The following is a 22,632-nucleotide window of genomic DNA, read 5'->3' as shown; positions in this document are numbered from 1 at the left end:
GGCAGCTAGTAACATTTCCTAACATATCACTTATGTTTCTTACTTCAAGCCCCACATATTCAGGAGGGACAAGTAAGAGGTACAACAACCACCTTTTGGATGTTTACATTAGCAGTGTAAGGGATCTGGTATCAGAGGAGGACTCCAGTTGCCACGGTGCAAGTTATCGGGGAAAAAGCTAAGATCACCACAGGCAGAAGAGGGACATACTTATACAAGCTGAGCAGTACATAGGTAATCAAGCGGAGATATATTCATAGACAAGCCAGTATGGTGCACAGGCAACAGTAGTATGAATGGTGGGGAAAGATCATAGGTAAAAAACCCAAATCACCAGGCAATGAGGCTACTGGATTTAACTATCCCAGTGCTTACTGTGACAGGCCACTGAGTAGGAACAGACGATGGTCATTGAGCAATTGCAAATATTAGGGAAAAGTCTCAACTACAGTTGTAGACAACTGAAGCAATGGGCCGGCGACACAAAATCCACCATGACAGGTCCTGGCAGACTCAGACCCCAACATTATTCAACCTTCTCAAGGGAACAACCTGTTCTCAGTCTTGTTAGCCTAAGGTTGAAGGAATTCTTGAACCAATCATGGAGCATGGACCCAATCTATATTCCACCCAATTCTAAAGAAGGAATTTGTCATTTTTATATTCCCTGTGGACGCTGGACAGCCACACCTAATATCTCAGATGGTCATCCAAGAGATTTCTGCAGTATTTATTGTATGCCTTAGTTTTCTGCAGCCAAGTATTAGGTTCATGGTTCTTTTGTGTGCCTTTAAGTCTATCATTGACATCTGTTTTTGGTAAAATGTCCATCTGATCATTTTGCAGATTTAGGGGTCTTTGTACTAAGCCTTGGAGAGAGAGAGAAAGTGTAGAGAGATAAAGTATAGGCCAATCGTCTGTATTTAAAAAAAATGACAGGAGCTGGTTGGTTGGTACTTTATCTCTCTCCAAGGCTTAGTAAATAGACTTAATAATTTATTTATATAGCACCACCAAATTATGCAGTGGTGTACATAGAATATTTAATGTTCTACATAAGTCTCCATTACAGTTTACAGTCTCAAATCTCTGACAAAACCGCTCAACTTTTGAAGAAAACTGAGCACCTTGATCAGGTACCACTTGCCGTCGGTCGCCATGGGGTGAAAACACTCCTTTGTTCGCCAAACCAGCCACCTGTTTAGCAGTAGGTTGACTGCTAGTAGGGATCAAGTAACACTAACCCTCAGGGCTATGGGTCATTAGGTCGACAAGACTTAGGTCGACAGTCATTAGGTCGACCACTATGGGTCGACATGCATTAGGTCGACATGATCAGTAGTCGACATGGAAAAAGATTGACGTGAGTTTTTTTTTACTTTTTTTGGCGTCATTTTCTTAGTAAAGTGATGGGGAACCCCAATTAGTGCACCGTGTTCCTCGCATGACTCGCGTCTTCGGGCAAGGTGCCTCGCTCCGCTACTGCTGCGCTCGGCACACGTAAAGTATGAAAAAGGTCAATGAAAAAATGTTAAAAGTGAAAAACTCATGTCGATCTTTTTACATGTCGTCCTCCTAGTACAGGTCGACCTAATGACCATGTTGACATAGTGACCATGTCAACCTAATGCGGCTGACCTAATGACTTTCGACCTAAGTCTTGTCGACTTAATGACCATAGCCCACCCTCAGCACCCGCTAGAATGGAAAGTACTTGTCTTGAAATTGGCAGTAGTACGGCAGGCGAGTGGGCTCTGGGAAACTGACAATCTAAAATAAAACTCTTATAAAACAAGTTTTTTTTTTGTTGATTTTTAAGTGAAGCCAACTTAGTATTGCAACTGCCATAGGCATATATTCTGTAAATATGGATGAAACTTTTTATTCGTTAAAACAGAATAGAGTGACCTTAACGTCATGAACGATCTTGTTATTTCTGTATGCCTTAAATATACTTGACCTTAACTTCTCATCCCACTTTTGTATTTTGGCCCAAGCTTATTTTTCCAATACAATCAGATAAGAGACTAGCTTAAAAAAAAAGATTAATATATCAAAATATACTATTTTTAATTCTCATTACCAGCTAGAAGGAAATGGGATGAATGAGAGGCCAGATAAACATTATCTGCTTTCCTCATCCTAAAATATGATCTTGGCCCCTCGATATCTGTTTATTATTTTTCTGGCTTTAAGGAAAGAGACACATTTCAGGATTATGTTGACATGGACTCAAAAGTCAAAATGTCTGTGTAGGAAAGGGTGTGTGGAGTCATTCGTACAGATGGTCCTTTTTTCTTGTATATTGGGTTTATTTGGCACTGATTATTATTTATACAAGTCTCAGTTATTATTATCCTTTATTTAGTTGGATCCACAAGGGTTCCGCAGTGCCTAACAAAGTATGTAAGCCTAAAGAGCACAGGAGGAAAAAACACAAAAGACTTACAGTACAAAATGTTTGAGAACATGGGATACAAGCTATAAACATTACTTCATATGCAATCACAGTACCCACAGACTTAGTGCCGACAGTTGCGTCTAAAGGTTTGGTGCCAATGTGGGCAAGAGACAGAGGTGACACAGAGGAGAGCGACAGAGAGGTGAATAGGGGGGGCAAGTTAGGATGAGAGCTGGAAGGTAGGGATGGCCATCAACCATCGATGATTCATAATCATCAATGGTTTATGGCCGATGTAGAATACTTCTGCCATTGATGGGGTAGAACCAGATGCTTTCCTTCCATCGATGGCGCAGCATAACGAAATGTTTATATTTCTTACAAGGTGCTAGGACATGGAACATAGGGCCTAATTCAGACTGCAGCGATCGCAGCCTGAAGCCCTTTGGGGAGTGTGCTTGCACAGCGCTCGCACCCTGGGAGGTCCAGTGAGATGCTAAAAGCATCTCAGGGCTGCGACCGCCTTTGCCTGATTGACGGGCATAGGCGGTCACAGGGTGGGAGGGGGCGTGCCAATGGCGTTAGAACGCAATGTTAGGCATATCCAGACCGTTGCAGGGTCGTGCTACGGCAGCTGCGTGACATCCCACGCAGCCGCCGCATACCGTGACGAGGTGGGTAGCTGCAGAGAGCTACTTGGCGGGTGCAAAAGCATCGCCACCGTGCGATGCTTTCGCACCCATGTGGGGGAGGGAGGGGGGCAGGGTCTGACATGCGGGGCGGACTAGTCCTGTGCTGGGCGTCCCCCCGCATTTCTGAGAAACTGATCGTAGATGTGCTCAATTTAGCACATCTACAATCAGATCTGAATCACCCCCATAGTTCTGCCCCCAATGCTGGCAAAGCCCCACACCCAGGCTCTGATTGGCCCTCAGGCAAGTCAGTCAAAGAACAGGGATGATCATTGGTTGGTAAAACCATCGATAGTCATCTATTGCATATTTGGCTACCATCGATGGCCACTTGCATATCGCCATTGATGGTTACCATGTATGGAAACCACATCGATGGCCATCCCTCCTAAAAGGATTTAATAAAGAAGTAGGTACTGAGAGGTCGTTTGAAGCTTTGGAGAAAAGAGGAACGTCTACATGGGGAAGGAGAAAGTTTCAGTGGTGGGGAGTTCATGTGATAATGAGCCCTACAAAGAGGAACAGGGGTAGGGATCACATTGTTGTTACTGGTAGTGATTGTATCAAGGGAGTAGTACAACATGAAGAATGCATTTCCTTAATATTTACACTAGTACAAATAGGACTGTGTGAGGTTTTTCAGTACTAGGTGCAGCAATATAATACGGGTCCAAATTGGTTATGCTTAGCAATTACAGTCGCAATCCCATGACAAATTATATGTGTTTTGGTTTTTTTACTAAATCAATTGTGTTATCTATTAGAAAACACATGAATTAACGAAGCTCAATTTTAGTGGTTTTCTTCAAGATGCTATTAATATCGTGCAGTGATGTCATGCGATTACTGAAACATTTTAAAATTGGTATGGGCCATATGGGCGGCACGGATGGTGTAATATTTAGCATTGTGGCCTAACAGCACTGAGGTCACAGGTTTGATTCCCACCATGGCCCTAACTGTGTGGAGTTTGTATGTTCTTCCCGTGCTTGAGTGCGTTTCCTCCGGGTACTCCGGATTCCTCCCACAATCCAAAAATATACTGGTAGGTCAGTTGGCTCCCAACAAAATTAACCCTAGCGTGAATGTGTGCGTGTAATAGTTTCCTCTGGTCTGCGGTACGAATGTTGAATGGTGTAAAAGCATTCTCTTAGTTGATGTTTAATGGTGATTTTTATTGCACCGGTCTTCTTCTCTACCATGCGTTGCTGCTTCACTGTACTCGTGTGTCTTGTACAACGTCATTTCGTCTGTCAAACTTGTTTGCTGATGACAAAAAAATTGTATTCGTGTAGTGTACATGTGGTAGGGAATACAGATTGTAAGCTCCACTGGGGCAGGGACTGATGTGCATGGGCAAATACTCTCTCTTAAACTGCGGAATATGTGTGAGCTATACAAATAACTGGTAATAAATAATAATAATAATAATAATAATAATATAAAGAATAATAATAATAATATTATATCTTGCTCACTCCAGCCAGTGAATATATTTTTTTGACTGCCCACTTGACACCCAGAAGGTCACACCTGGCCACCTCATAATTAGCTTCTGGGATACAAAGTTTAAAAAAATAAAAAAAAATAAAAACAGAACAAAAACCATATTGGGAAGAAAAAAACAACAACCTCCAAACAACAAGGATCAGACAGACAGAATGCTTCCAGCACTTGCTCAACTTCAATAATAAAAGGCACATCACAAGCTGGATGAGAAAACAAACAAAAAGTTGGTGAAAATAAAAGACATCTTGCAATCTAGACTGGAACAAGGTCAATAGCACAAAATATATACAACATACAGCTACAAAATCTAGGTAGGGAGGCTTGACAGATGTTAAGGTCACTAAACTGGACTGAGTAATACCGCTTTCAGACCACTCAAGACGAGCACCGGAATTTGTTCACGGGTCCTTCCTGGGTGTGACCCGTCTGAGACCCCTTTCAGACTGGCTGCCTGACGTCACCGTCAGCGCATCCCCGAAGCGGTGCTTGTAAATTAGATGATCTTCAAGCGCTGACTCTTCCTATTCAGTGAATGGGTGCCCGTTCACACTGCACCACGGTTGAAATACCGGGTCACTCGACCCAGGTTATTTCAACTGGCTCCTTTACAATTGTGCTGCAACCAGAGTTGCTGCGCATTCACGTGTAATAACCCAGGTTAGTTTGGGCGGTCTGAAAGGGGTATGAAAGGGGTATAAGACAGGCACAGATACAAGTCACGCCAGTAAAACCGAGAATCAAAGTATAAGTCGGGGAAAAGTGTTGAAACCCTACAGTAAGGTTAATTTGAGTTGTAGGCTCTTGAGTATTTCTCCCTTCGAGTAGAAGACCACCCAACCCACAGAGTTTGGAATATCACAGTAGTACCACAGAAATTGCCATATTCCGAGACAACAATGTCAATAAAATTAGGCATACAGAAAGAAACAGAACCTAAAGGAGGTAATGGTGAGCAAAGAATGGGAACATTTACATTCATTTCAATACAGTAGCACGTAAATTAACTGAATTAATTAGGGCCGAGGGTAGTTAATAGAACCAATTTTTTTCTTCTTTTTCTAAAAGAACATGTATTAAGGTATACGTACTGTATGTTCTGGGGTTTTTTAGTTTCCATGATTTTACCAGTCAGGGAACTTATCCCAAATCCGATGTGTTATTGCCCGAAAATTTATAATTTTCCACACAGTAAAAATGGGCTATAATTGAATAGGCCAATAATACCATCGGGTTAATAAGCCAGTTTTTGCCATGCGATAAATTAGCACCAACAATTGAATACTGCCCTTAAGGTGCTATAAATACATATTTTTTTAAATGACACAATACAATGAACTGTATCACATTAAAATTTCTGGAAAAAAATTACAGTAAATGTATAGTACACATATGATTTCCGCATAGGGATAGACTTTTTCAGTTTATCATCAGGGTTCTACTGTGATGCGTATGGTTAGAGATCCTTAGGACACAGCTTTCCCTGTGTGTGTGATTATCACCTGGATGTCCCGCCCCACCATTACAGAAAGTATTTCTAGTACCCCTGAATGACACAGCGAGTACCGCTGGGGGTTCTAGTATCCCAGGTTGAGAACCTCTGACCTAGATGATCTTCCCTCTTATGTGAGCAGCTTAGTCTAACACATATCAACCAAGTGCCCTTTACCTCTCTTATTACATTGGGGGTAATTCAGACCTGATCGCACGCTAGTTTTTTTCGCTGCGCTGCGATCAGGTCATAACGGCGCATGTGTATGCACCGCAATGCGCAGGCGCATAGTACAAGTACAAAGCGGATCGTTGCCCAGCGATGGATTGTACGGAGAATCCGTTCGCACAGCCGATCGCAAGAAGACTGACAGGAAGAAGGCGTTTGTGGGTGGCAACTGACCATTTTCTGTGAGTGTTTGGAAAAACGCAGGCGTGTCCAAGCGTTTGCAGGGCGGGCGTCTGACGTCAATTCCGGGCCCGGATAGGCTGATGTGATCGCAGCGGCTGAGTAAGTTCTGAGCTACTCAGAAACTGCACAAAACTTTTTTGTACCGCCCGGCTGCACATGCGATCGCACACTTGCAAAGTGAAAATACACTCCCCTATGGGCGGCGACTATCTGCTCGCAGCGCTGCAAAAAATTTGCAGGTCGCTTTAGAACAGCAACTGGCGGCAAAAGTCCGGGCCGCAAGTAAATAGATTTGGAATACACAGGCAGAGGTCGGTCCAGGTGACAATCAATAGTGTGTGTACACAGCAGAGGTCAGTCCAGACGGCACTAGAGTACATAAGCAGACACAACAGAAAGAAGAGTACAGAGGCTAGGACAGGCGTGGGATAACTAGTGACATACATTACAACCGGCGATGATCTCCCACTGCAGCTGCCACTGACAGCTATAGGGAACCAATCAGAATGCAGAATAAGACAATGCCCAGGCGGAGAGAGCACATAAATATCACTGTGTCTGCACTTCAGTCACATAATAACCACTGCACAGAAGAGCAGACGAAGTACACAAAGTCTACCTGCTGTTAATAACAGTATGTTAGCATCAGTTTGAGTGTGAGTTCCTCTGGGGCAGGGACTTAGATTACAGTGTGATATGCTGGCACTATATAAAGGTTAATGTAGTGATAGTCTGTATGAAAATATCTACAATACCTCAGTCAGGGTTTTATATTGCAGGGGGATTATAAGTAATACACGTAGTCCCTCATTAATATTATTAAAATGACAACAATTTCCATTTAAAGTACAGTAAGCATGTTTGTAATGAGAGTCAAAGTTACAAACACAATGCGCCGTATTCATTCAGTTGTACATGCTCATTGCAGATGTTCTTGTATTATTCAAGCTATTTTTTTTTTTTTTGCAACTGCGCATGTGCAAAAACTTTTAAAAACTTGCAACAATAGTCCGTTTAATTGGTGTGTTGTGGGAGTGTCATAGGTATGCCAGTGAAAGCGTGTGCATTCATAGACACACAACTCCACCATAGAAGGCTGTAGCCGGAGGGAGAAACTGTACCTGCAATAGAACTGAAACAAGTTTCAAAGGGTATCCGTTCAGATGGTCGACCATGTTATGGTCGACAGTCATTAGGTCGACCACTATTGGTCGACATTGACATGGTCGACATGGACACGTGGTCGACACATGAACATGGTCGACACATGAAAATGGTCGACATGCATTTTGTAAATTTTTTTCTTTTGGGGAACTTTTCCATAATTTACTATCCACGTGGACTACGATTGGAACGGTAATCTGTGCCGAGCGAAGCGAAGGCACCATGCCCGAAGCATGGCGAGTGAAGCGAGCCATGCGAGGGGACGCGGTGCACTAATTGGGGTTCCCAGTCACTTTACGCAAAAAAAACTTACAAAACTCATGTCGACCTTTTCATGGGTCGACCTATTTCATGTGTCGACCATGTCAATGTCGACCAATAGTGGTCGACCTAATGACTGTCGACCATAATATGGTCGACCATTCATGCCGGAACCGTTTCAAAGGTGCGACCAATGGTAGAGTATAAAGCTGCACCAATTTGTGTGTGTGTGTGTGTGTGTGTGTGTGTGTGTGTGTGTGTGTATATAAGGTCGGTAAGGGTAATTCAGATCTGATCTCTGGGCTGCGTTTTTTGCAGCCCTGCGATCAGATAGTCGCCACCTACAGGGGGAGGGATAAATTGCTGTGCAGGTGTGCAATCGCATTTGTAGCAGAGCTGCACAAACATCTGTTTGTGCAGTTTCTGCTCAGCCCAGGACTTACTCGGCCGCTGCGATGTGATGCTGCTGATCGGGGCCTGAGCTGATGTCATATACCCTCCCTGAAAACGCCTGGTCCCTCCTGCGTTTTTCAGGACACTCCTGTAAAACGGTCAGTTGCCACCCACAAACGGCCTCTTCCGGTCATTCGCCCGTGAAATAGTTTTTTTCGCACCATCCCATTGCTAAGCACCGATGCCCGGTGCTGTTGTGCGACGTGCCGGCGCATAAGCATGCGTAATTCAGATCTGGTCGCCCACTGTGCGAAAACGCACAGCAGCGATCAGGTCTGAATTACCCATACTGTCTCAGTCCTTGCACATCTGGCCACATGGATGTACACAAGGGAAGAAGTTTATATTGGCAATTGCATAAAGACGCTGCTGCTTGCGCTTCTGCATCCAACTCTGAAGCAGGCCCAATATATTTTCAAATTTAAATGGACATCTTAGACATGCTTAGATATCGGCAAGTCCCATGGAGTGGTCCTTGAGCCCTGCTTGTGGTTTTCTGCACTTTGTATGTTTGTTACTGGATATGCGGCAGTAGCGTCCAATTTCCTTTCCTTACAATGAGACTAATAAGTGGATTTCTACATGGATAAACAGAAGGTGATAAGGGATTTGTATCCTCATATTTATTTACTCTGCAGCCACGACATGTCAGCTGCCTGAAGTGCTACTTGGAAAACATCATTTTTCAAATCTATTTTTTTTTTTCAAGTTATGTTTAATCAGCATTTGAAGACAGCCACATGATTCAGAATTGCAAAAAAAATGTCCATATAGAGAAGCATCTACAAGAGACTCCCGAGGGATTCTATAGACCAGAGGTTCTCAAACTCTGTCCTCGGGGGCCCACAGAGTGCATGTTTTGCAAGTCTCCTCACAGAATAGCAAGTTAAATAATTGGCTCCACCTGTGGACCTTTTAAAATGAGTCAGTGAGTAATTAATACACCTGTGCACCTGCTGGGTTATCTGCAAAACATGCACTGTGTGGGCCCCCGAGGACCGAGTTTGAGAACCTCTGCTATAGACGATCTTACATTATGGGTCTAAACCTTCCACCAACAATTAAGACATTAAAAAAAGGGACAAAAACTACATGAAGAATATTGCATCCTCCCAGAGTTCTCCCTCCCACAACTTGTAAGACCATTTGTTTTTGAATACCCTACACAACTGTCACCACTAATATTCTATGCCTATCCCTAACTTACACAAGATCATGTTTTGTGGATTTCTTTAATCGTGCACGGGTGAGTTCATCTATTTTGCTGGGTCAGTAATTATTCCACCTGCTCCCACAGATGGCATTCACTTTAAAACATGACCTGTTGGGGAACTTGAGGATTAGCGTCGACAACCACTGGTTTACACAATGTCCTGCACTGATTTAGTCTATGCCACTATGGTACCAGTTCTTAATTGTTTCATTACTTTAGGTATCAGACCCTTTCTCACCCTGGAGGCAACTAAGACCCTCATCCACTCACTGGTCATCTCTAGACTGTACTACTGTAACCTCATCTTACCTGGCCTCCCCATCTCCCATCGCCCACCTCTCTCTACTGTGTCTGACCCCCTCCTACAGGCCCTGCCGCTGGCTCCCCTTCTCCTTCAGAACCTAATTCAGGTTCTCACACTCGGAAAGCCCTCATCCAATCTTCTATTCACTTTCCAACCCTCCCACTTCACTCAGCAAATTATCCTCTCCACCATACTGATTACTGCCACCCTCTCCCTCCTGTAAGACTTTGCCTGTGTAACTCACTACCACTGGAATTCTCTGCCTCTCCCTATCAGACATCTCTTTACAAAGCTTTAAAGGGACTCTGAAGACCCACTTCTTTATCAAAGCCATCCAGCCTTCATCCTAACCAACTACACCATGCTCTTCATCAATGTCTCTCCTCTTTGTGTCACCCCTGTCTGTCCTCCGTAGATTGTAAGTTCCCATGAGCAGAGCCCTCTTCCCTTATGTGATTTTCCTTCCCTTACTTATAACATCATCTCCTCCCTACAGCCAAAAGTGGCATTGAGCCTTTGCATATGGATGTACAGATGGCACTCCTTATTTGTGTATCATGACTGCTGCTGCAGTACTGTTTTGTTCATACTGTTAATGTACTCTGAAAGGCCCTGCAGAAACTATGTTTTGCCATATAAAGCATAATAATATTCTCATATACACTTCCCTTCTGTGTGAGACCCCCCCCCCCCCACACTTTAACTTACTGTACCTGCTAGATCAGAGGCTTCAGCTCTGAGCTCCCTTACCCTCAGTCTCTCTCGGTTTCCCTTTCCAGTCATCTCAGTGGCTTACACGTATGTTTTCATTAACTTAGTTACATGCATAGAATGTCTTGGCTTGCTATTAGCACCATATTTCATTGGCTCTACTCTCAGTGGTTTGCATCACAGTTTTTTCATGCAAAATACCCAAATTCTTGCCACTTATCCGGTGACTTAATTTATCATAGATAGCTACTTATATTATATTTTGAGTAATCTATTTAAAAAATAAAATAATAATTATATATATATATTTTTATTTATTTTTTATTATTTTCTTCTTCTTTATTTGGTCCCCTACATATTCAGTGTCACAAATCACATTGATCACCAAGATCTGGACAAGTTAATTCTTGGTGTTTCCAACCACATTCAGAGTGGATCTAATAATGCATGCGTAAAAAGTTAACAGCTGGATGGGGGGGAGGGGGTTAGCTGTTGGAATTCCATTCAACTGTGGAGCCTTATAATTTTGTACATGTCCGTAACGGGTCACCATTGTTTTATACTTGTTTAGTTCTTCTCCCTTTGCTTTCTGTATGGCTTCTTTATTATTGATGGCCATGCAGAGACTATGTCCCCTATGGCCCACTGACTAAGAAATACTTTAACAAATGTATGCGATTTAACATTAAAACTTATTGGGATAAATGTAATAGGTCCCGATTTCTCAAAAGTGCCACTTTTTGGATGATTTGGCCATAAAATTTAAGGCAGCTTTAAAAAAAAAATAAAAAAAAAATTAAATCATGATTTGCCCTTTAAAAACAAAAATCACATAATCATGGTAATATCTGCAACACGAATACTGGGCATACACGTGCAGATAAAATGCCTGTCAGACCAACATGCATTTTATCTGGTAGCCTGTAACAGTGTATTGGCCACAATATCTGTGCTCCGCCCCTGGGGTGGAGACATGTAATTGTTCCTCCCCTTGATATATCTAACAATGTATTGGCTATGATGTGTTCTCCGCCCCTGGGGAGGAGACATGTCATTGTTCCTCCCCTGTGATATATCTCTCAGTGTATTGGCCACGATATTGTGCTCCGCCCCTGGGGAGGACACATTTCCCCGTTCCTCCCCTGTGATATATCTCACAGTGTATTGGCCATGATATCTGTGCTTACCCCTGGGGAGGAGATATTTGACTATTCTTTCCCATGTGAAGGAACAGGGGACATGTCCGTCGGTTGACCACGGCAGGGCATACATTGCCTGATGCTGACATGCCTGACCAAGCAATGTTTTCGAATCGATCTCATGCATACAATTATCTGGGCAATCTGGCGATATTAGGCGGATCGACCAGATAATTGTAGCATGTACGCCCAGCTTTGTCAGTGTCGCAGATCATTGGTGACTTTGAGCAATAGTTTTCAAACAGTAATGGAAATACTATAAATGTCTGGTTTAACATTTATTCCTATTGCTTCTTTAAAACAAATTGGTCTAAGACGTCACCGATAGGCGGCATTTGACAATCCGCACCGTGGTAAATCTATAGGTGGGTACACACTACGCGACGGGGAATTGCCGTCGATGGACGTCTAAAGCGTTAAACGATATAGCAATAAAATGCTTACACACTGAACGTTATTGTTCAACGATAACGTTTAGTGACATCACCGCCGGAATTCCCGATCATGCAGCTCAGCCCGACATTGGACAGGTTGAGCTGCATGTCAGCTTAATGCTGGTGATCGCTTAACGGCGTGCGGGAGAGCGCATCGTTCATTGGTCACCAATATTGCCCCCATACACCCTGGACGGTATAAGCCTAAAAATAAACCATAACAACATTTATGTCACACTTACCTACTTTGCTGCCCCCTCCTCCGGGAGGAGGCAGTGTTGTAGGTGCATGGGGGCGTGGTCGGCAGCAAAATGGGCGGTCCGGGGGCATGACCGACAGGGAAGTGGGCAGTACAGGGCGTGGCATAAGGATTGTGTCATTGTGGCTCCGCCCCCGCTATGCAGTGCCGAGAAAATAGGCACTGTATAGCGGGGGGCAGAGCTACGATGACGCAATTCAGCGCAAATCGCTCCCTCGGACCGCCCACTTGTTCTCTGCAGCGGGTGGCCGAGGAGGGGTGTGGAGGGGCTGCAGGGAATGCGGGAGGCTTGCCCACCTTTCCGGGGGGCTGGGAGGACCACCCAATTTTCGGGAGCCTCCCGGCCATTCCGGGAGTGTAGACAAGTATGATTTATGTCGATATCGTTAATTTTTTAGGATAAAATCGCCTAGTGTGTAACGCCCTCATCTCTAGGTCTTCAAGACTGCAGTAACATTGCTCCAAAAGTTAACAAAAACCAAGCAAAAAAAAAAAAAAAGCAAAAACAAAGGAACACAATACACTAGCACAGTATATGTGGTTGCCTGTAAAGCTACGTTTTGGAGTTATATGGCAGGTGGGGAATGAGAAAGCTGAAACTAATTACTGTTCCAGCATGTTTGATACATTTCAGCTGCAGTCTCTTCAGCATACAAGTACATGGGTTAGAAACAATCCCAAAAAATTTAGGGTGAGGGGGCGGGGGCGTGCTACCAAAAGCCAGCAAATGCTCACAACAATACATTATAAATAATCTTAACAAATTAATAATAATCTTAACAATAATAATCAATCATCATCATCATCATCATCATCATCATGCTTAGACAGGGCAATGTTCCTTTAAACTGATGCAGCATCACTTTAGCTGGTGGTTAATTGTTCTCCGTTTGCAGCAGCACAAAGAGATTTACCAGATAATCAGAGAAGTTTTACATGGCAGAAAACCGCCACAGATAAAGATGAGCCATATCTTTGTAATTCACTACCAGAACTGAATCCACATCCTCCAAACTGGTTGGTGTTGTCTTTGCAGCGTTTAGCAGCTTATCACCATAAAAGCGATAAAGACTCAAGACATCATGTTCCTACACACAGATAATCTACATCCACGTGACAGACAGATAGTATGGACTGCATCATGATAGAGCAGCTAACACTTTCACTGCCGTAAATAGTCACAACCCGTCCCAGTCACCTAAAAGGTTAAAGAAAATTGCTCTGGGGTTCTAGCAAAGTAGCAAACAACGAAAAAAAAAAAAGAAAAATCTGTCTGTGGCTTATGAATACTCAGAACATACCAAAAAGCAACAACAGCATAGACAATAATATAGCAAGCAAGACACAATTTTAGGAACACAGTGAAAGCAAAATGAGTAATTGACAAAATCCTAGACCACAGCCCAAATGGTAAAGCAGAGTCGGCGTTGTGAAACAATACAAGCACTCTTACAGGGTATAACAAAGTTCTCTCTTTGTTAGGAACACAACAGCACACACCCACCTCTCTTGAAGAGCAAACTTCCATTCCTGGATGTTAAAAAATCTGCATTGGCTAATTAACTCCCTTATGTTCCAAGTAATGGGGGCTGCAAAGCCAGAGGGGGTCAGGGGAGTATTAGACGAGTCTCGTTATGAATATTTGGGATTAACCATTTATTAAATTTCTCTTTTCTTCTTCCAGATCCAGGTTTGGCAAAGCACCACCGGGGACCCTTGTACGATCGTATGTTTCCTATTAGAGGCCCCTATAAGGGTCTTTATATTCAGTCATTTTTATCAAGCCACTGAACTAAACAACCTCGCTTTCTCCTTCTACGGTGCAAATCATTTTATGGGTGAGAACATGTGTTTGTTTGCTTTGGCTCTGGGAAAACACGTACAATAATTCTGCCAATACAAAGATATGTCATTCTTTCCTATTTTCATAGTGAATTCATTGTTTTCAATAGGTGGGAAAGCCATATAGGAATTTACTAGGAATAGGGGAGGGGGGGGTGACAGCAGAGAACGGTTTATCTGCAAGGAAACAGCTGGGAAGTCTACCCTGATATTCCATAGAACGCACATGAACAGTCACTGTTAGCCTGACATTCTCCTCTGTCGTGGATACGAATAAAATAAGGAACAAGTGAAGAGATCGGCTTGCCTTACCTTGTTAATGTGTGGCCGCCTGGTAGCTGCAGGTTCGCAGACTGTATATGTAGCTCTGTGTGTAAGTGACTGAGAGTGGGATGGCTCTACATTCTTACTTGATCAACCAGATGCTGACAACCTCTTTCTTAAGGAGTATGAAAAAATCTGCCTTCTGCAAAACTTGCCCAGTGTGTTCTGCCTGCGCTGTCCTTCCTTAAAACACAAAAAAACAGAAAAGCGTTTTACAGCTTTATCTCCCAAACCTCCTGGAAACTATACAACACTGTGGCTCCCACTCATAATTGTAAAATATTAATCTTAATATTGCTTTCTTTCATGTACGACAGATCAAATAACGTCTTGGCATTGTAGTGATGTAACGCAGCGAGGTATACACTAGGAATATTTTCTGTAAGCAGGCCACTATTCCTCCATTGTTTAAATGTCCCCCATTGTTTAAAATGCCTGTATCATACACCCCTGTAGAAGGGGTAAGCCGCTGAGTGGTGTCACTTAAATCACGTACAAGGAACGTGACTGTGTATTGAACCTGCCGGCGGCTGAGGTTTGCTTGGAATCTGAAGTGTTTCTTAAGCTTTGTTGATGCAGAGGGAAAAGTACTGTGCAAACTGTAGAGGTCACATAATAATATAATAATATAAAGAATGGGTTTCAATATGTTCCCTCTCAGTGTCTGTTCTAGAAATCAGTGTTAGAGACAGGAGGAAAAAATAAAGATCACCCTCCATGGTGGGGCTCACACTAGTCTCAGCTTTTACTCAGTTAGGGGCCTATGTATTAATAATAGACAACTCGCAGGAACAGCGGTAACCGATGTACCTACGAGATAGAGCACGGTTGCATCGGAGGAGTCTTTCATACTACTCCAGGGGAAATCTGACATTGCACTTGTGCACTATGGGGGTAATTCAGAACTGATCGCTAGGGTGCGTTTTTGCATCCCAGCGATCAGGTAGTCGCCGCCTACAGGGGGAGGGGGAAATGGCTGTGCAGGGGTACGATCGCATGTGCAGGAGAGCTGCACAAACACAAGTTTGTGCAGTCTCTGCACAGCCCAGGACTTAAACTTGTCTGAACTGCAGATCGCATCAGATTTCTCTTGAACTCTCCCGGGAGCTTCTCGGGAATCAGATCGGACCCTGGCTTTACTTTTCACTACATTCACTTCAGATATATCTGATGCAATCTATCATGTGCCAGATCGCATCAGATATATCTGATGCACACATGCTACATGTGATTGATCTGATGCTGCTGCTGCCGCCGCGTCCTGTGGTGGGTGGGAGTGTCCAGGGAGATGCCAGTCAAGTGACGCTTCAGATGAATCTGATCAGATACATCTGAAGTAAAAAAAACACTCCGATGTGCACCTGATTTCTTCAGATTCCGATAAATAGTTGGGGCAGCCACAAAGATCTGTAGTTCCGACATACACAGTATCTGACACGGGAGTGCACTTTTCTTCCGATTTTTCGGTCAGATTTGTCGAAATCTGAAGAAAAGTGCCCAAATCGGACTAGTGGATGGGGGCCGTTATGGTGCCCATACACTTGTGAGATTATCGGTACTAGCCTTCGATTTCGACCACATCTGTGAGAGAAATCGAAGGATTGTATGCACATTTTAGTACCTTTCGGCGCGATGCGCGGGCACGCTGGTCGAATATCGCGTCTCAAGATATTATGTGCTGCACATAATATTTATCAAATCGCAGTGCGAGCGCATGTGTTTCTAGAAACACATGCTATATATCGCACTGCGATGTGCAATGGGCACCCGCCGGTGACGTGCCCATCACGTGATTACCATGCGATCTATCGCATGGTAAGCTTTTCGGCAGTTCAGGTGCGATGCCCCGCAATGTTGCGTTGCGGGGCATCGCACAAGTGTATGGGCACCATTACTCTTCCAGTGCGATGATCGGGGCCGGAGCCGACGTCAGAAACCCTCCCTCCAGACGCCTGGATCCTCCTGCGTTTCTCCGGACACTCCTCTAAAACGGTCAGTTGCCACCCACAAACGGCCTCTTCCTGCCAATCACCTTGCGATCGCCCGTGCGATAGCCTTTTTTGCACCATCTCAGTGCTGCCCGGCGCTCCCCGCCATGCCTGCGCATTGCGGTGCATACGCATTTCAGACCTGATCGCAGGCTGTACGAAAACGCAGCCTAGTGATCAGGTCTGAATTATCCCCCATGTCAGTTTCCGGAGCTGACTGGAGATTGTGGGGTAGGATTGAAAGATTCTTCTCCTCCAAAAATGGTCACAAAGAGACCAATGTCAGTTTGGTTAATAGAGGTCAGATTGTAGTCCCCACTGAGAATAATGGGGTATGTGGTCTGCAGAGCTAATTAGCCTTCTGCTGCAGAATTCTGTGAAGTCTCCTGCATTAGTACATACTAGCAACAATTCATGACCCAAGTAAAAAAAGTCTAGCTTTGTGTGCGTTAAGTCTACCCAATTCCCTCACACCCTGCATGTCACCATTGATGTTTCAAAAGGGGCATTTGCAGAAGGATCCAGAGATCTCTGTGCCTGTAGATGTCAGCGGTGTGATCCAGGGTACAGCTCTAAACACTTGAAAATCAAGCTAAATTATCCGATACTGGGCCATGGCTTCTACTATCTCTGCTCTGATTGTCTGATATAGGGATAGCCATCGACCATCGATGATTACAAAACATCAATGGTTGATGGCCAATATCAAATAGTTGTGCCATCGATTAAAAATAACCAATGGTTCTCCACCATTGATGGTAGAAACACACCGATTTTGATGTTTTTCTCCTCCATGCTTAATACCAGGTACAGAGCTTAGCTTCGCCCCTGACGGACCCACCAAACTCTGACCCCGGGCTCTGATTGGCCGGCGGAGTACTAATACATAGCGCAAGGATGACCATCAGTGTTAAACCATCGATTATTTACTTGTGAATGGTTTTATACCATCGAGGTTAACAACTGATGGTACCATCGATGACAACCATCGATGAATAACCCACCAATGCCCATTCCTAGTCTGATGTTCAAAACAGTTGGAAACAACGTTGGCAGATTTAGTCATCTGAAGGAGATCTAAATGTTATGTCACATAAATCTGCTATTAGTATTATTTATTTATTAACAGTTTCTTATATAGCGCAGCAAATTCCGTTGCGCTTTACAATTTGAAATAACAATAACAAACTGGGTGATAACAGTCATAGAGGTAGGAAGGCCCTGCTCACAAGCTTTCAATCTATAGGACCAAACAGAAATATATACAGTATGTATACAGAGATTATCAGAGCAGAACACAACATCTAAGATATAGTTGAGGAAGGAAACTGCTCACCTATTCATGGACACAGACAGTCTCAGTCTGGCACACAGAGAAATACCTAGGACAGTAAATGTAAATATGACCTATGACCCGGGAAGCTACTAATCCATTTGAACGTCCACAGAATAAAATATGACATTTATTCTTTATTAACCTTAAAGAAAACAGTATCAATCAAGTGCCGTCACCTGCCATCCAATAAGCATGGGTTCTGCGGGACACGTATGCTGTGCCCTTCCAACTGGCAACCTTAAGCTATGTTCTGGTGACAACCATAAGCGCAGTGTTATAACCCATTCTGTGGGTCAGGAACTTATCCAGGATATTATCCATGCAAAGTTCCCCAGCAAATCTGTCCATACCATCGCAACTTATTTCAAGGACAACCAATTAGCATGATCCCCTTAACTGTCTTCAAGGAGGTGCACACCCAGTAACCAAGTGGATACCTTTCCGCTATTTTTCCATCCTGGCCATCCGATATTCTGTCTCAGAGACAATAATAACAATGGTTTAAGAAGGAACCCCCACCGGGATGACATCCAGGACATACTGCCGTGCCGCTGTGGGAGGAAACCCACACAAGCATGAGGTGAATATACAAACTGCACACAGTTAGGGTCATGAAGGCGAATCGAATGCAAGACCTCAGTGCTGTGAGGCCATGATGATAACCATTATACTAACCAAGCTGCCCAACACAGTACTTGCAATGGGACAGGGTCATGCGTCCATATAGGACCACTATTACCAAGGCCCGACAGATCTCCTGGTGGTCCTGCCATTCCACCTGGTACCACTACCAGTGACACAATAGTCCCTTCCCCTTATGAACTTTTAAGATTTTGTATACCGGACAACCAAGTACCCTAAAGGCCCACATAGCGTGCCCCTGAACCTTATTCCAAGGGCAAAACTTACCTCTCAGCACTCATGGAACACTGGAAGTACTACATCTCCCAGCAACCACTGGGACTCCCATCAGTCCCTTCCCCAGTCGGAAGATGTAGGGGAGACCACGGGAAGCCGTGGAGACCACCGGAAAGCACTGGGCAGGTGAGTATCTATTTTTTTTTTTTTACTTGCGCCGTGGGGTTTTCAGTGGTGAAAACCCAGCAACAATATTTTTTTATTGGATACCGCTAAACCTCGCTACCAACTGAATTCCCTCCTATGAGTGCCTTCCTGTCCTGTTTTAGATGTTTGTCTTCTGGATCCAGAGCTGCTTTTATGATTATCTATAATTTATTTGTTATTGATATGGCGAATTGAGGGTTTGTTTTGTGTAGTTGTACAGTATGTAACATCGGTCGGACAGTGTAATGTTTTTTTTGCAGCTGCATTTGTGTGTATATACAGATGTGTCCTCATACATCTAGCCTCAAAATCCCTCTTTTCTTTCTTTTTATTATAACAGAATCCACATATAATTGTACATTTCAAACACACATGTGCCGTTTAACATACTAAGGGGTCTATTCATGAAGAAGTGAAAAGAGTAGAGAAGTGAGCCTGTGGAGAATTTGCCTATGGCAACCAATCGCCGGTCACTATACCAACGCCGGAATCCCGGCTTGCAAATGGCCGACGGGTAGGGTGAGCAGAATGGAGTCTATAGGTGTCATGGAAACCCACGAGTGGGAATAGTCCCTGTTAGTCGGCATGCCGACTGTCCGGACTGTAAGGGGGCGGGATTCCGGCGTCAGTCACGTAACTGCCCCCCTTCAGGACACTGTTGTGACCCTGTAAAGAGCTGCAGTTCTGTTTGTGCATAACATGCAGGAGCCTCATTCACACACATTTGCAAATGTATGATAAGCCACCCACCACCAGGACCATTTTAATGTATAGGCACACTGGGCAGCTGCCTGGGGCCCCCCAATTCTAGGGACATTCGAGCAGGGCTTGTGGTGGTCACACAAACAATGGCGAGGCTGCATTCTCTACCCGCCTCCCAGCCTGCAACAAGACAGTGAATGGCTGTCAGCATGCTGATTGGTGGATGGCTGCATTTATCAGAGTGCTGACAGCCATTCACTGTATGAAAGCATTTGGGGACACCGCGTGGGATATTCAAAGTTATGATTTTTTTATTTCATTGGTTCCCGTGAATGGGTATGTAAGGACACCAGTGCATTGCTTTTCCCAAGCCCTACAATGCCAATTCCCGTACTTGCACAGGTCAGTTGCGAACTGGTGCAGCAAGGACGCCGCCATCTTGCCTAAAGTCAGCTGAGTCATTCCAGCCACATACAGCATTCCCACACTCACATGACTCACACAACCAATCCACTGTTAGAGCTCCTTATTTAAACTGCTTCTGGCCATCTGTACCTTACTAGTACAATAAGTCTCCTAGGACTCCTGGTCCCCTGTGGTAGAAGCAGTTCCCAGTTTCCCGAGTTCCAGCCTCTAATACAGTTACCTGCATTATTTGTTACTCGAGTTCCAGCTCCTGATACAATTATCTGTGTGCTCCTTCCCTGTGGTTCAGTCTACATCAGCGCTCTCCATTCTGAGCTAGACTTATCCATCTCCCCCTAACACCAGTGTGCTGTCTGCATCCTGCAGCCTACCTGTGCTTGTTCCAGTCTGCTATCAAGTCTCATGCATGCAGTCTCCTCACTTACACCACCAGTGTAAGCTGCAACTGGCTGTCCAAGTTATTCAGCTGCTTCCGCAGTTACATATGCAATAGCGTGTTCACAGACTGTTCCCCCAGACCTCACTAAGCACTCACCTGTACTCGGTTATTAGGTACTGCTACCACTGTCACGTAGCATACTGTTAAGACCTAGATTTGGCATTACACGCCTGAGTGGCAACTAAGCGCCAGTTATGGTATCTTATGATACCCGGGCACATACCATTCTGTAACACCCAGCCTGGTGCACACTATCTTTCAGTTGTATCTGTTCTCTGTCTCTTCATGTGTAAACTCTGCAGAACAGCTCTCTTAAATCACTTCTGCATCTATTCTGTAACACGCAGCCTGTCACACACTGTCACTCTGTTCTGTATGTGCATTAGATTGTGAGCTCTGTTATACATCTTTCCTATAATAACCAGGCACATAATGTAACGCTGTATCTCCGTTATGTCTGTGAAATATGAAAGCAGCTACACTATAACATCAGAGTACATACCACACTGCAACGGTATCCGGACTCCAGGTCGACAACAAAAAGGTTGACACACCTTAGGTCGACACCAATTGGTCGACACACCTTAGGTCGACGTGGACAAAAGGTCGACATGGACAAAAGGTCGAGAGGAACAAGGTCGACATGGAAAAAGGTCGACATTAGTTTTTCACAATTTTTTGGAACCTTTTCATACTTAACGATCCACGTGGACTACGATTGGAACGGTAATCTGTGCCGAGCGAAGCGGTAGCGGAGCGAAGGCACCATGCCCGAAGCACGGCGAGCGAAGCGAGCCATGCGAGGGGACGTGGTGCACTAATTTGGGATCCCGGTCACTCTACGAAGAAAACAACACCAAAAAAACATAAAAAACTCATGTCGACATTGTTCCTGTCAACATTTTGTCCATGTCGACCTTTTGTACATGCCAACCTAAGGTGTGTCGACCAGTTGGCGTCGACCTAAGGTGTGTCGACCTTTTTGTTGTTGACCCCGAGTCCCAGACCCACTGCAACATGCGAGCTGACACACACTGTCCTTCTGCTGGATCTGTGCACTCTGCGTGTTAGAGTGTAAGCTCTGCAGAGTAGCTAGCTCTCCCTTGCCATTGGAAGTACTGTTCTTTCATGGGTCACCTCGTACCTGTCTAGACCCTCCGTCAGTGTCTCTCCGTCTGCAAGATTCAGGTCATTGGTATACAAGGCAACCTGTAATGTCGCTTAAACTGGTCCAAGTTAGTGACCTTTTCAGCAACATGTACAGGTGACAAGTTTCCAACTCCTTCACTTTCCGCATACAGATTGTCGCTGCAGGGGATGAGAGACCAGCGCGGGGCCTGATTACAGACATATCAAGATGCAGATAAAAGGAGGAACTATGCCCTAAAATAGCAGTTTCAGCTGAAGTTCACTGTTTCTGCAAAAGGTTGTCAATAAACAGTGATAATGAATAATGCGTCTACAATACCGCAGAGGAAACACAGGGCGTGTTTAACTGCTTCAGGTCTAAAATATCACTTCTTTCTGGTCCAGAATTTACTGGGCACCAGTGACTCCACTTCCGCCAACAGAGATCCTGGCATTGCTTACAGACTGCAATAACATGGCTCACACTTACCTATACGGGAGGCAGTAACGTGATCGGCGTTCAGGAGACCGCCGGTCACATTACCAACGCCGGAATCCAGCCCCCTTACAGTCCCAACAGTCGGCATGCCGACTAACAGGGACTATTCCCACTCGTGGGTGTCCACGACACCTATAGAGTGGGAATATAACCTGTTGCGAGCATAGCTCGCCACCGAGCCCACAAGGGGTTTCGTTCTGCTAGCGAAGCTCCCCCCCACCGGCCATCTGCGCGTTGGGATTACGGCGTTGGTATGCTGATCGGCGGTTTCCTGACCGCTGGTCATGCATACCAAAACCGCTTATACATTAAATAGCATGCAGAACTGCAGTGCCGTAACTAGACATTTTAGCGCTGTGTGCAAAAAAAACGCATCGGCGGTC

At 44.5% G+C, this 22,632-nt stretch overlaps 1 protein-coding gene across 3 annotated transcripts in view; it reads right to left on the bottom strand.

Annotated features, from left to right (window-relative positions):
* The window catches only part of KANK4 (KN motif and ankyrin repeat domains 4), a 290,111-nt gene that overhangs the window by 248,709 nt on the left and 18,770 nt on the right, over positions 1-22,632 (bottom strand). Inside the window, exon 2 of one of the 3 annotated variants that reach the window (XM_063939217.1) lies at positions 14,655-14,849. The exons of the other annotated variants lie outside the window; for them this stretch is intronic. The gene's annotated coding sequence lies outside the window, so the exon portion shown is untranslated. The remainder of the gene's footprint in view (positions 1-14,654; positions 14,850-22,632) is intronic. 3 annotated transcript variants of the gene reach the window in all.

Source organism: Pseudophryne corroboree, chromosome 9, assembly GCF_028390025.1.
Source record: "Pseudophryne corroboree isolate aPseCor3 chromosome 9, aPseCor3.hap2, whole genome shotgun sequence".
Taxonomy (NCBI): domain Eukaryota; kingdom Metazoa; phylum Chordata; class Amphibia; order Anura; family Myobatrachidae; genus Pseudophryne; species Pseudophryne corroboree.
Note: the sequence above shows the minus strand (reverse complement) of the source record. Positions and strands in the feature narration are given on the sequence as shown.